This window comes from Hippocampus comes, unplaced genomic scaffold, assembly GCF_001891065.2.
Source record: "Hippocampus comes isolate QL1 unplaced genomic scaffold, H_comes_QL1_v1.1 scaffold217, whole genome shotgun sequence".
Classification (NCBI taxonomy): Eukaryota; Metazoa; Chordata; class Actinopteri; order Syngnathiformes; family Syngnathidae; genus Hippocampus; species Hippocampus comes.
The window spans coordinates 219,743-234,282 of NW_017805334.1; the positions used below are offsets into that span (position 1 = coordinate 219,743).

The 14,540-nt window shown below is 40.3% G+C and overlaps 1 protein-coding gene across 1 annotated transcript in view; it reads right to left on the reverse strand.

The window, feature by feature from the left end:
* The window catches only part of eif2b3 (eukaryotic translation initiation factor 2B, subunit 3 gamma), a 58,669-nt gene that overhangs the window by 43,639 nt on the left and 490 nt on the right, over nucleotides 1-14,540 (reverse strand). The gene's annotated exons all lie outside the window — the stretch shown is intronic.

Consider the following 14,540-nt stretch of genomic DNA (forward strand, 5'->3'; position numbering starts at 1 on the left):
ATTGTGTTCCGCTGCCTTAATGTAAACACATCATGGGAAAAGCAATCCATATTTTGAACACAAAAGTCGCAGCAACACTTGTAGACAGACAGTAACAATACTCACGCAGGCATATATTATTTACCCTCAGCGAAAAATGACGACCGTGGCTTAGTGAGTCAGTTACAGTAGCTCTGAAATTCTTCTTCATTTGTGCTTGATGACTAAGTTGTAGTGCCTCCTGGTGGCCAAATCGTGCACACCAGAAGGAGCCACAATGAAATAATCATCGCGCACAAATGTTTTTACTTTGTTTTTACAAAGTAGTAGTAAAATCATATTGCAATTTTTTTTTTTTTGTGATTAATTTCAGTGGAGAAAAGTTTGAGTTACGAGCTTGCTGACAGAATAAATTCAACTTGTCCCTCAGGGCACCTCTGCAAAGGCACGGGATTTCTCCCTCTTTATATACAGTACACTAACGTCATTTAATGTTGGAAATGATCAGTACACGGGCACAGTTACGGACTCATGGCAGCTGCAAGATTTTCTCCTCGTGAAATATTTAAATTCTTGCAAGTTTGCGAGCACTCAGGGACGTTCACCGAGTGGAGAGTGAAGTCCATTTATCCTCGAATAACATTCGGTCTCCTTCCTTCCTCTTTTGTACCACATTGCTGTGTGCATCCTCTGACAAAGACACAGTAGGATTTTGGACAAAAAGAAATGCTGTAATTGGAATTAGTAGAAAACAAATCAAATTAACTTTCCTTTATATACCGCAGCCAGCCACTCATCCCCCAAAAAACAGAATTTCCTGCCCTTTATTTGGCCACAATCTTTTGCCTTACAAAAGGAGTTGGACTCATTTTCAGGATTTGTCTCCTCTGGCACAAAAGGATTATTGGAGGGACAGTAAGAACTGATAAATCCTCTTCGCCATTGTATTTTTGTTTCCCAGCAGTCTTATTTTTGGCAGCTATCTTAATTATTTTTGTCTTTTGGATATGTTTCGTCACATTTTTGCCATTTTTATGCGTGGTAGGTGTCATCTAGTTTTAGACTAGATTACTACAAAAAAGGATACACATACTGTGTTTTCAATGCATAATTTTGATGAAAAAATTGTCACGCTAACAAAGTAAATTGTCCTTAAATGAATGTGTCTGTACTGTTATAATTGTTTGTGTGCCCTGCGATTAGCTTTTGGACTGGCATCAGACTGGAAATTTTTGACTTAGCCCAGCATCCTCACAACGCCCTCTGTAACTAATAAGTCATTATTTGTCCCATCATCCACAGTCGGGGTTTCGTGATATAAAATGGACACATATAAAAAAAACCTTGGCTAGACTTACTCTATACAAGCAGGATCAAGTCTAAGTAAAAAGCAACTATTTGTTGAGCTTAATTTAGTCGATGCTGACACTTTATTTGCTGTGACTTTGCTTGTACTTCTCTCTCATGCATTTGCTAGCTAACAGCTATTCAGCACTGCATCAGCCCCACAAGGCATGTTTCCTCAAAGATGAATGGCCAATCAAGTCCTGCCTGTGATTGACTGGTGACCAGTCCCGGGTGTAGCACAAGCAGTATAACAAAATGGATTAAGGGATGACCTTGGCAGAAATTTGCTGTCTAATTCCCATTCCAGCAGCATACACAATCTATTTCTGTGGAGTTTTGAATGGGTGACGCGGCACTCGAAATCATTAAGCAAAAATACGATGATGGATCACGAACGTGTGGCGTAACCTTGTTTAGCCGGCGGGTCTGGTCTGAGTTGTGATGTCATTGCCCCTCCCTCTCTCTCTCTTCCTCTCCCTCTCCTTGAGTGCCTTGTCTCCACATCTGCTTAGTATTCTGCACTCGAAGGCCTGTCTTCCCACTTTGAGTCAGATTTAGAAGCATGGCGGGGAGGGTGAACATCAAGGGGGAGGGGGGCAAAACTCAACACAGGTGAAATAAGAAGTAAGTGAGGAAGAGGGTGAAAAACGACGGGGACCCCTGGGAGACGCCTGGATGTCTGCAAAGTACTGCTGCTGGGAAGAAAAGCTATTATATCCCACCCCCCTACTCCCCCCATTCCTGCCACTTGTCTTCTTCCCAGCTGAAGGAAGCTACTACTCTCATACTGTCCTCCTCCCTCATCCATCCATTCCTCGTTCGCTCTCTGTGCTTCCCGACAAACGCGCATGCAGACTGGCTGCAAGGCTCTTCACATGAAAACTTGCATTTTCATTGAGGTCTCCTTAACCTCGGTCAGGAGACGGGAGACTTTCTTTGAAGGTCGTAAAATACTGCACACACGCAGTTTGTATTCCCTGTGCTGCATTCAGACAAGATGTGGTCATTTGTAAGCGGGGAGTTTATTTCAGAGTGGAGAGGGCAAAACTGTTCTGGCTTTTATGATTCATTCATCCTCATTTTCATCCGCATTGATCTGCTGTGACTGCGGGGTGCCTGACATTTTTCTTCTCGAGCCTGTATCGATTACGTGTCCGCTGATCTGACGGAGCATCGATCCAAGAGGGTTGTTTGGATGGATTGATGCGCATTTCATAACGATTTCATTTTGGGGGGGAAAGCGGAAGATGATGATGAATGCAAAGTTGCGAAATGTGTCACACTCAGACATTGAGTAATGCAAAATGGGTTCGGCCGACGTACTTCTTGGACAAAAGAAAATTCTTGTGCCGTGTCAAAGTATCAATGCAATGCAATGAGTGTGGTTACCGAACTGTATTTTTTTTTTTGCCTCTGTTATTCACAGAAAAAACACTCACTCTGCGCACCAACCGATCACAAATCTAACAGCAGCCATTTTTCATAAATGCGACTCCCCAAGGATGTAATATTTTGATTTCTAATGTAGAATACATGGACTGTTTTTTTTTCTTTCTTTTCTTACTTTACAGACAGGACGCGCAAGAGTTGGATCATTTCCGACATCCATCCTTTGACGAGACAACTGCAGCTGCTGTCACAGCTGGAGTTTCCTCTCTCCGTGTTCATAGCCAGCAGGAGGAAATTTCTCTAGGTTTGTAGGGAACCCAGCCAGATAAAGGACCCCCACCCTCCCCAGTTTTTCCTTTTCCAGTGTTACGTTTTCCAGGCCTACCTTATATAAATACCGTACATTGTTATCCCTGGAGGAGGTCCCGACCCATGACTCATCAGAGACGCATCATAAAAGAAAAAAAAAACTCCTGTGGTTAGAAACCAGCATGGGGTGCAGACCACTGATAATCTGGTCTCCTAAAAGAAAAAAAATATATTCTCATTCTTTTTGTACAAACTTCAGATGAAACTGTTTGCATGCTTCATAGCATGATATTAGTTACCAAAATGATCACGATAATCAACATTATCACGGTCAGAAAAATCCTCTGGACTTGGCAACTGCAGATAACGGTCAGTTTTGATCATTTTTATTGTTTTAGGTTACTTTTTATTAATTTTTTTTGTACTATTAAAAAATACATATTCGGAGTATTTGGCGAATGCAAGTTTCAGTTTTATTTTTTTCTTTTAAGTCACTCATACCAGTATGTAATTAAGTTAAAAACTGCTCAGCGCAAATCACTGTATTTTCCGCAGTATAAGACGCTTCGGTATATAAGGCGTACCTTCAATGAATGGCCTATTTTAAAACTGTTTCATATATAGGGTGCACCGCATTATAAGGCACACAGAATGGAAGCTACAATAGTGGCTGCAGTTACGTTATGCATCCACTCGATGGAGCTACGCTAAAGAGAATACAATACAATTAAGCTTTATTTAGAGCTTTCACAATCGCTGCAGATGTAACAAAGCGCTTTACAGAACATTTAAAATACTACATCCAAGAAATCACAATATTCATCCACATATAAGACGCATCGGATTATAAGGCGCACTAAATGAAATGAATGTCTTTAGGTGCGCCTTATAGCGTGGGAAATACAGTCGTTTCTGTAAAGCGCATCACTGAAAAAAAACATCACCGCTGTTTTCCATCACGGCTAAATGGGTCAAATGCAAAAGGACGACCGCCTATTGTGCACAACAGGATCTCATATTTGCATGTGTTCAATCACCCGAAATTACATGAAGGAACAATATGCACTGACTCACATTGCCGTGCAATTACAATTGCCATGGTAACATATCCTGTCATGCGCTAACAAGTCATGCTTGTATGTAAGTGGGTGGAACGGGACGGTCATGTCACACACTTGAAATCAATTTCCCAGGGGCCGTAATGTGGAAGAAAATGTGTCTGCTTCTCATTTGAGACAAGACATGGAAAACATGACCGGTAATCTATCGTCATGAGGCATGAAGTGAAATAGAGAAGTTGCAAATGACAAGTGCTGTATTATTAGATCATTCATGTCAACAACTGAGCCACTGAGAACTAGCGAACTTGATTTTTGCTATTAAAAGTCAAGTACAGAAATGACTAGAGAAAGAACATATTTCCGATTAATAATGGTCTAAATCAACATTTAATTCCAATTTCGACAGACTGTATAAGGGGAAGTTCATTGGAACACTATTCCTGAGACATCAAGCGCAATAATGGGCCAACTCCCGTTCGAAGGTGGCCGCGCCCAACCAGGCTTCACCTTCTGCAAATGCATCCTAGAAAGTGAGGTTGAAAGATGAATAGAAGCCTCCCACCGTAAGAAGTGTTTTACTTTGCGTGCCATTGCAACTGCAACTTGTTCGTGTAACTGATGTTATATATTATCATTTCATAAATTCATTTGACAGATGCTTCAACACTTCCACCAACGTTTTAGTCGCAGCCATAAAACTTTAAATGACAAAAAAAAAAGAGACAAAATTGCTTCTTGTTGTTTGTGGCTTGAGCAGCCCACAGATTGAATTTATGTTCCTATATTAGTCAGTTTGTGTATTCTGCACAAATCACTTTACAAGATCCTGCACAACACACTGCACTATATTTATGCACCTTGCATACTTATCCTCTATTTGATTCCCTGTCGCTCTGTCTGCATTCTTAATGTGCTTCCCCCCGCCCCCCCCTTCATTCTTGATATGGTTGTTAAGTTTGTTCATGAATAACTGAGGCTTTACACAATAGCAACATAGTAAAAAAAAAACAAAAAAAAAAACACTGGAATGCCTGCAATGACCACTCAGCTGTAAAATACCGTGTGCCACCTATCCGTTCATATCCATCCATACTCGGGCTTCCCACTACTTTGGTGAACGCCTGAATCAACAATTCCATTTTATTCCCTCGCAATTCCCCCCGCGGATAACCACCAGTCGTGTGAAGGAACAAGGATGTTGTGCTCCTCCTCATAAGCACTTATCTACGCTTCCTTCCCTTTTTTTGCACGTCTGATAAGTTGCTGTCCACGCACGTGTTCACTGCATTGCCCCGAGGCGCAAACAATAGCACAGCTGTTACCTGCTCAGGTTGTATAAATGATTACAACGTGTGAGATTTGCCGCACGTGAGGTTCAGGTGTGTGCAGCTTGGTTGGCGCTATCTGGGGTCATAAACTACATCAGATATTTAACCGCAGTGCACGTTGGAAAAAGATAATTCAATAACAATCCTTTGTCAAGGTACAACAGAAGGTAAAATGGTTTTCACTCACAAGGGTCATAATGGACATGCCACGCTTCATTATTGGGCAGTACTAACACGGTCAGCATAATTTTGCGATTACTGTTACTCGCAAGGGTCATAATGGACACGCCACGCTTCATTATAAGGCAGTACTGTACTAACACGGTCAGCATAATTTTGCGATTACTGTAAATTGACAAAAAAACACAATCAAACAAACAAAAACCACACACACTGCATTGCACACAAACCCGTGACAGATGTGGCTGAATATTCATTATATGAAACACGAAACAAACAAGTTCAGCGTCAAACATTGTGTGGTATTTGTGCAGCTTGTCAAAGTGGGAGTGCCGACTTCTCCAAGGGGAAATAAACGAAGACATATTTGAGCGCTCTCCACAGACTGATCCCAACAACTCCCTTTGCCTGAACTTTGTCCGAACTACAATTGTTTTGAAGGCAGAAAAGCGCCATCCCCATGGTTTTTACCGCAGCAACTGTTCAGCCTCTCTCCTCTTTTCTCTTCACCAGAGGGGTAACCATGACACTCACGTTGCTGTCTCAACAGCCACCTTATGTAATCCATTGTGTTGGTGTGCGTTGGAAAGAAAACATTTTATTCCAACGAGTATGTACTGTATTAATGATAGAAAGCTCATTTACACGGTTTTCGTAGCTCGCTCATTTATGTTCACTGTAAATAATAAATAACTTGTATGTTTTGGGGTTTTGAGCAGAAGGCGGAGTACCTGCCCTATTACTACCTGGCCGGAAGGGCAGGATGCGACTTATGAGACTTTTACAAATGTGACACATGTTTTGGAAATTGTCATCTCATTTCATCTGCATAGCCTGGATGCATACTGCCAAGAATTTAAGTGGGATTATGAGTGGAGTTGAGAATTTACTGGCTATATGTTAGCTTTATGTTCCCCACATGCTAGCCAAATGTTAGCTGCTTACAAGCCACATAGTAGCCCAAAGTAAGGCGTATTCTAGCCACAAGTGAGTCAAAAGTCAATCACATTACTTAATAGTGATTGGGAAAGGGAAACCATATTTTTAACTACTCGTTGGCCAAAAGCTAGCCGAGCTTTTGGGCCATGTTTGTTTCCTTCTCGTCATTTTCAAACATTAAAATTATGTTAGCCATTTACTGGCCAAATGTTGGATACTTACTAAAGTATTCCCTATTTTCTTTTATTGTTTATTATTGTTATTAATTTAATTTATTCTTATGTCAGCTCCTTACATGACTGGTTGCATGTTTGCTACCGGCTGATTATTTAGTAGCCACAGGCTAGCCATACGTTAGCCACTTGCTGTTTGGTTGTTTGCTCCATGTTCGCCACAATAATCACAAACATCCAGAATTGCTTTGAAGGGTGTTGCAATTGTATTCTTTTCGTTAGAATTGTGTTGTTATTTTCACAGTTTTCCCAGGAAACCTCTCCTTGATTTTGTTGATTTTATCAAGGTCAGATTATCACTAAGTAGCTAAGTAGTGAATCATGTCACGTTGTTCTTTACGAGTACCCAACCCTTTTTCCCTTGCAGCCAAAACAACATCATCGCTTCAGCCGGTGCAATGTGGGGATGCAAAACATCACACTAAAATGATATGAGACATATATTAGCTGCAGATAGTCATAACAATAAATACTACAGCATATCTTATCTGTGTGTCATAAAATAGAGGCATGTTAGTAGCGTATTTCTCAACTTTGTGGATTATAAATATCACCTGGTAATTTATTGCCTTGAAATGGAAGTCTTGATTTTCCTGTCTTTCCTTCCGGATCTCGTCCCGGAAAAGACTTGGGCAAAATTGGATCCAGGGTCTCCTGTATTGACCTCCCAAATTTTATTTGAGAATAAACTGAGGACAACTACTGCGAAATAGAGACTGCCGGCCATAACACTGCAGCAATAGGGTAAGCTCCCGTTAGCCCATTGTATTTATTTTTGTTGTATGTTGTTTCACCCATAAACACACAGACACAACACGGCCTCTGCACGTTTGAATTGCTCCTGCTTATCTGAAGCAGATTATAAATGCACACACGTTTGTTTTTGTGATAAAGGCCGCATCTGTGTGCAGTTTATTGACGCCCATAAAAAGATGATAGGAAAATCAGCGAAATGTAAATTACTCACGAAATATTATAGCCTTCCTCCTCCTCACTTGATATGACACCTGACTAGCATTAAATATGATTTACCTCTGTCAGCGTCAGATTACATGCCAATGAAACATTTTATTCAAAACAACAAAAAAAAAAGAAGCTATAAATAGATAACGGTGATCCTTTGGGTATTGCGTGTCTCCACCCAGCTTTTGACTTACATGTGCCACATTAAATCTCACATGGCATATCCTTCAATTGTGGTTAAACACACCCTGAGGCCTTCTCCGCACTGGAAACAAAATCTTTCTATTCTATTCATTCAATATGGCAATCAACAGTATCAAGAAATATATTTTTCAACACAAAACCATGTAAAACCACTCAACTCGATATCTGTAATGCTGCGACATAAATGAGGGGGAAAAAAAGCAGACAAATCAGAAAAAAATCTGTTTGCAATGCCTAAAACCGATTACCCAAAGAACCGAATCGCTTCTGTGGATTGATGTAAAAGTCAAGCTTCTGCGGTGTTAATTTACACCATAATAATGTCTTGTAATAAGACCTTTTTTTGATTCAAAACAATATCGTAATGTGTGGGTTTTTTTTTCATAAGCAGAGTGTAATATTGAACAAATTAAACACAGTTTGTACATCACGATTCATTCATTGTGACTTGGCCACTGGGAGGCAGTATAGTACAGTCAAGAAGACTCAAACAAAGACGACTTTCACACCTATAGTGAATTCGTCATTTAGTTCGCAGAGGATAAGGCATATTTGCCTGTGGTTATTGTTTTATTGTCTGGTTTTTTTTTGTCCGTATTTGTGTTGCTTTGAGGGTTTATAACATGGCCACGATCAATACGATTTGCTCACCCATTCATTCTGTGTACCGCTTACCATCACTAGGGTCACAGGTGTACTATGAAAATTAAAACAAATGTGGGTGTTTATGTCGACATGGCCTCTGTCTACTACTGAGAATGCAGCAGAATGAACCCAGACGCATTTGCGGCTTTCCTGACATTCATAGATGAAACTAACAACTCGAGGGTGCTTTCCACTGCCTAGACTTGTTCTGGGCCATGTGGGCAATAACAAAAGGGTCAAACTAAAAAGAAACTTGTATTTCTGTCAAATCAATTTGGATTTTATCTGAAGCTTTTACGATGAAACTCTTTTCATAATTTACATGCAAACGAACATGCGCCATTACTGCTGTAAAAAGATCAAAGTGAAAGTAATGGGTTTGACTGTTATGCTCCTGTCATACTAAACCAGTTTTGGGTTTTTTTTTCCGCTGTGTGCGTGTGTGTCTGTGTGTGAAGGCATGTTGTTGTTGTTCTTCGATCAGACTATGACACCCATTTTGAACATTTGGTCCACACAATAAATAATGATCACGTGAGCTCCTTTAATTGTATTAGAGCTTGTGTGTTTGTGTGTGTGGGAATTTCCCTCTTATCAGTCGCTCTAGATTCTGTCCGGCGCTCTGAATGTCTGTTTTGGTTTGGAAGAGGAAAGAGGAAGTGCAGCTTAAACATACAGGGAAAAAAAGCATGTTTGTCGATTTAGATTTAAATCACTACTAATCCTAATTCTGCTGCCATTTAACCATCTACAGTGGTGACTTGAGATAAGAGTATAACTTGTACAGGTAATTGTTTTTGTGGTCAGGTTTTGTGTTCTTTCACACAGAAAAAAAACCCCACTATAATGTTGTGCTTTATAAAAACATAGTCATACCGTAAATCCATGTATAATTGACGGCCACTGAAATGCATTGGAGACAAAAATACAACAAAAATCAACCTCCCCAAAACTCCTAAAAAAATAAAATAAAATAAAAAAACCTGATTGAAATTCGACTCCACTGAAAGTGGTTGAGGGGAAAAAAAGATTACCCCGCCAAAATGTGACTTTGTGATCTTGTGAGCATTTTGGTTCCAAGTAATAATTATGTCTGTCACGCATACGAATCCAGAAATTCCCCAAAACTTTATGTACCTTACTTAAAAAACACATTCCCTCGTGACCGCAGCATGATTGTGTTTGCAGCCAGCAGTTGTCACAAGAAATTTTTGACACTGTGGGTGAAAGTTGCACAGTGACGCAAAGGTTGGGAAGGAAGCACGCTCTTTATCATGTGTCATATGAGCGGGAGGGGTGGTCCACTCTCAATGAGCTCATTCAGAGGAAATCACACAATCATGTGAGTGTTGCTTGGTCACACTGATGATAAGTTCTTGACTGAGCAAGAGGATCACACTCTGCAAGCAATACAACAGTGACAGTTTGGGGCACACAGATTTGGATATTATTTGGCCGAGCAGACTTTCAGCTTTAATTTGGGACAATGGAAGCTCATCTGATGGGCTTTTCCCCATTAGGCATTAAAATGAGTATCATGCATTAAAATGTTTGTGCGTTCACAAACATTTAGAATTTACCATTTAGGATTAACAACCATTTTCTCAGGGTCTTAATGGTTTCGTGAAATATTTTACTCACACACAGTGGTTGCCTTGTGATGATTTCTATTTTTTTTTTTTGCTTTGAGTTGCAAGCAAAAATTTTGAGAGACAATCACTGCATTGTGGCAGTGAACCCGAGTCACTTCACAACAAGCAGTAATTTGTCAGCTAGGGTACAACTCTTCCAAAAAAAAAAAAGGCTTTAAGCTGTTTTTTTTTTACCACACTGTGGTTAACATGAAACAAAAGAGTTACACATTGTGTATTCAAAACAACCACATGATTTTGCCGTAAATGAGCTAACGGATAACATGGATATTTGGGACACCGCGGGTGGAGCAACACATGCAGACAGACAATATAACTATACTTACGGGCATATATTCTTTATCCTTTGCAAAAAAAAAATTATATTACAGCAGCCTACTAAGTTTAAAACTTTTTTGTGCGTGTGTGTGTGTGTCTATGTTGTACTGCGCCAAGGTGTGCACACCAGAAGTAGCACAATGTCCATCAAACTGAAACAAAAGTTTGGCATAAAATCTTGAATTCTTGACATTCAATTTAATGACATCATGATGTTACGTTGTGACAATATTAGAAGGTGGTTGGTTTTTGGGGAGGTTGGAACGGATTAATGGCGTTTTCTATTCATTTCAGTGGGAAAATGTGAGTGCTTTGAGTTAAGAGTGTGGTCACAGAACGATTTAAAACCGCATCTCAAGTTACTACTGTATTTTAACAGTTTTTTTTAACCTCATCTAAAATAACCTTGCCCCTCTGTCCATTTTAAAAATCGAGTCAACCGTTTGCTCTACACATACAACACATTTTAAGAACATGGATTCCAACTGAATTTAAGATCAAACAGCAGACACACTCAATTTATTCCATAGATGCTGTTTCGCATGCTTTTTTTGGAAGGGCCTTTCCGCAACGATACATTTGAACTCCCCCCCAAATCTGGAGAACTTTAGCTGGGTTACGTCACGTTAATCCGAGGCTTCCCCACATGGCTGGCTTTTGGCCATCTGCTATTCAAGCTGTGCATTATTTAGTCCAGTCAGCAGAGTCCTCCCAGTAGCGGAGAACATTAATGGATTAATAGGCTCGTATTGTAGGTGCTTCAGCATATAGTCAAGGTTGTGGACATGTTGCGCCTCTGTGTGAAGAAAGTCTCACGAGCCTAGTGAAAAGCTCATTGTAACCATAATGGAGCAACACATGTATTGAAAATCATCTGTTCCCATTGAAATCAATGGAAATGTCATTAATCCGTTCAAATTATTTTTTCCAAGTCATTTTTTACAAATAATGCTGTTAATATAATTGCTGGACAGTTGGGTAAAAAAAGGTGGGCTCCATTTACTGAGTCGGATATCAACATTTTGTGTGCACATTATATCTATAATGTTGTAATTTCCCGCCGCCCATATCCAAAATAGTCATCCAAAAATATTCTGACAACACGGTTTGTGAAATCTTATGACTCATGAATCAATACCGTAGCAACGCAAAATGTTTTTCATGTTGAATTTGGTACGGTAATTTCTGTTGTGTGAGCACTGAAACTTCCTCTGCAGCTGGCACATACAAAAAAAAAAAAAAAACACGAGCAACTTATCTGTGTATCTGTGTGTGTGTGTGTGTACACACATTACAGGATGTGTGATAATCTTCGATGATCTTTCCACAAAGTCGCTGAACCCCCCTGATGAGTGTGAGACCCTATAAATAGTTGGGGTGTTTCCACATGCTAACACTTTCTTTGTGTGGTTCACCGACACACTCGCAAATCAACAGCAGGACGGCCGCACTTTTGACTCATCTGTATTTAAAAGGTTAAAAAAAAAATGGCCTGAAAGCCATCTGGGTTTCGTCGCCACAACCAGCATGTAGCACATCTGAAACGACTGATAGAGGATGGATGGGAATATTAATCCAAAATAGGACACAGATCTAAAAGATTAACTACAAATGTAATGTACTTAGAAGCGAAATACAACTGAAATGTACAACGTAAAGTCAATCTAGCTAGGCACCCTTTGTACAGAATTAAACTAAAAACTGGGGAAAGCTTGGTGTCTTTTGAAGGGTAAAAAAAAAAAACACGCCTTTGAAGATGTGTCTAAAAGTGGATGCTAACAAAAAAAAAAAAAACAGGCATTATCTGTCATGCCAACACCCTCACAAACACATATCTGAAAAACACGGATAATGCACTTGCAAAATGTGAACCCATTACTGCCATCACTCAAATTGTCGACTCTAAATATACTCGGAGTGGTAAAAATTGGCTTTTGGACAAGACAAGTAGAGGACAAGCAATTGGCAAAATTGCAGGTGCCAATTTTCCATGACAAAAGGAAAAAAAACGACGAGGACTCAGTTAAAAGTTAAATGACCATCATTTTTATTCTTAACTCTATTCTTTGTTTTTTACATTATGCACAACTCTCATTCATTGTGCAATGATCTAATCGTAACATGTATTTGTTAAATATTTTGATGCATTTTTATGCTTTATAAAACATTTGTGTCTGAATTTTGGGAGGGCTTGGAACGGATTTAGGGCATTAACATGGAAAAAGCGTCTCAACTTACAAAATGTTCTAGTTAAGACATTTCTTCCAGAACCAATTCATTTCGTAAGTAAAGGTACCACTGTATAGGAAAATAACTATTCTTGGACACACACGCGCACGCGCACACACACACACACGCGCACACACACACACACGCGCACACACACACCCACACACACACACACACACACACACACACACACACACACACACACACACAAAAATTGGTGGGAAAGGGAAGAGAGCTGACGAAACAGAGAGCAATGAGTCAAAAAGGTCTGGTTCCTGAGAGGAAACCATTAAAAGGAGCCGGCCACACACTCTCATGCACGCCTCGGCTTGTGGCCTGGCCTGGAATTTGCAGGAAGCGAGAGCATGATGACAGCGGCCTTTCACAGACACACACGGACACACACACACACACACATGCAAAAGGAGTCGAGTCTGGCAAGGAGAGGGAAAGCTCTGGAGGAAACACAAGTTTCTAATTAACTAAAATTGTCCCTGCGCACTTAGATGTCTGCCTGAATTCTTCCCCCTCCGCCGTCATCATTGTCTTCTGCGCGTCACCGCTTCCAGATGTTTTGACTTCCTGGTGCACTCACTCTTTTGCTTCTGGCTGTTTCCAGTCCAGTACTATCTACCCGGTGCGAGATGTGACGGTGGCGCATGACAGTGCACAAATCATAAAGCCACAAGGAATTAAACCGAAAATAGAAGATAGGAATCCTTAATTAAAACAATTAAAACGAGTCAATTGCTCAATGAAGGTGGCACAGTAGTTTGGGAGTTCGCCCGTCCACCTCCCTGCAGAGCACCGAATACAACATAGCACACTGCAGTGTACATTCCTTCAAAATTCGTTTTACTTACGTTTTTTTTTGTGTGGTGTTTTATGCTAGTTTGACTTTAAACCATTTAATACTGTTTCTTATTTAGAAAAAAAAATCTATCATTTTTGATAATCAGCCGATATCGATTTTTGATATCGACTGATGTGAAATCCTGAAATTGTGAGACACATTTCAACCATATCTCCAAGTCCTAATTTAGTATCCCATCAAGTGATATAATTTGCTATTTATTGATGTTAGCATTAGTTAGTTTAGCCGAAACTGCTTTAGTTCACCTGACATTTACGAATGGACCGACGAGTACCGATTACAGTTATCGTATTGGGCCGAAACTTTAGTTCACCTAACATTTACGAATGGACGAGTACCGATTACAGTTATCGTATTGGGCCGAATCTTATTTGAACGTATTGGGTAGGCTACTTGTTGAGGCTGCCGATACCAGCCACCGATATTTTTGACACGTTGATGGATCATCTTCTGCTTCAAAAAAATAAAATGACATTAAAATAAGTGGTATCGAACATCCCCACTTATGTTAGTTACTTTACAATGTGTTGTACGGGACAACAGAACGGATCGCCACTCCCCAACAAACCGACGGGGGGGAAAAAAAAATCCTTGTCAAATTTCCCTTGTTGCGTTTACGATAAAGAGGCCTTGACTTTGGCAGGCAGCAGATCGCTAGTGGAGTAAACATATTTTGGGTGCAAAGGCGTGTGTGAAATGTTTCTTTGTTCTGCTAATGGGGCACAGGAGAAGATTAGAGAAAAGGAAACACACATTTCCTGGAGGGCGGCGGCATGACGTGCGTTAAGTGTTGTGTGATGTGCTCGTTGCAAGCAGTAGTGTGACATCGGCAAGCAGCTGCGGCCAGCACGAACGCACACAGAGACTCGTAGAGGACACTGAGGGGTCAG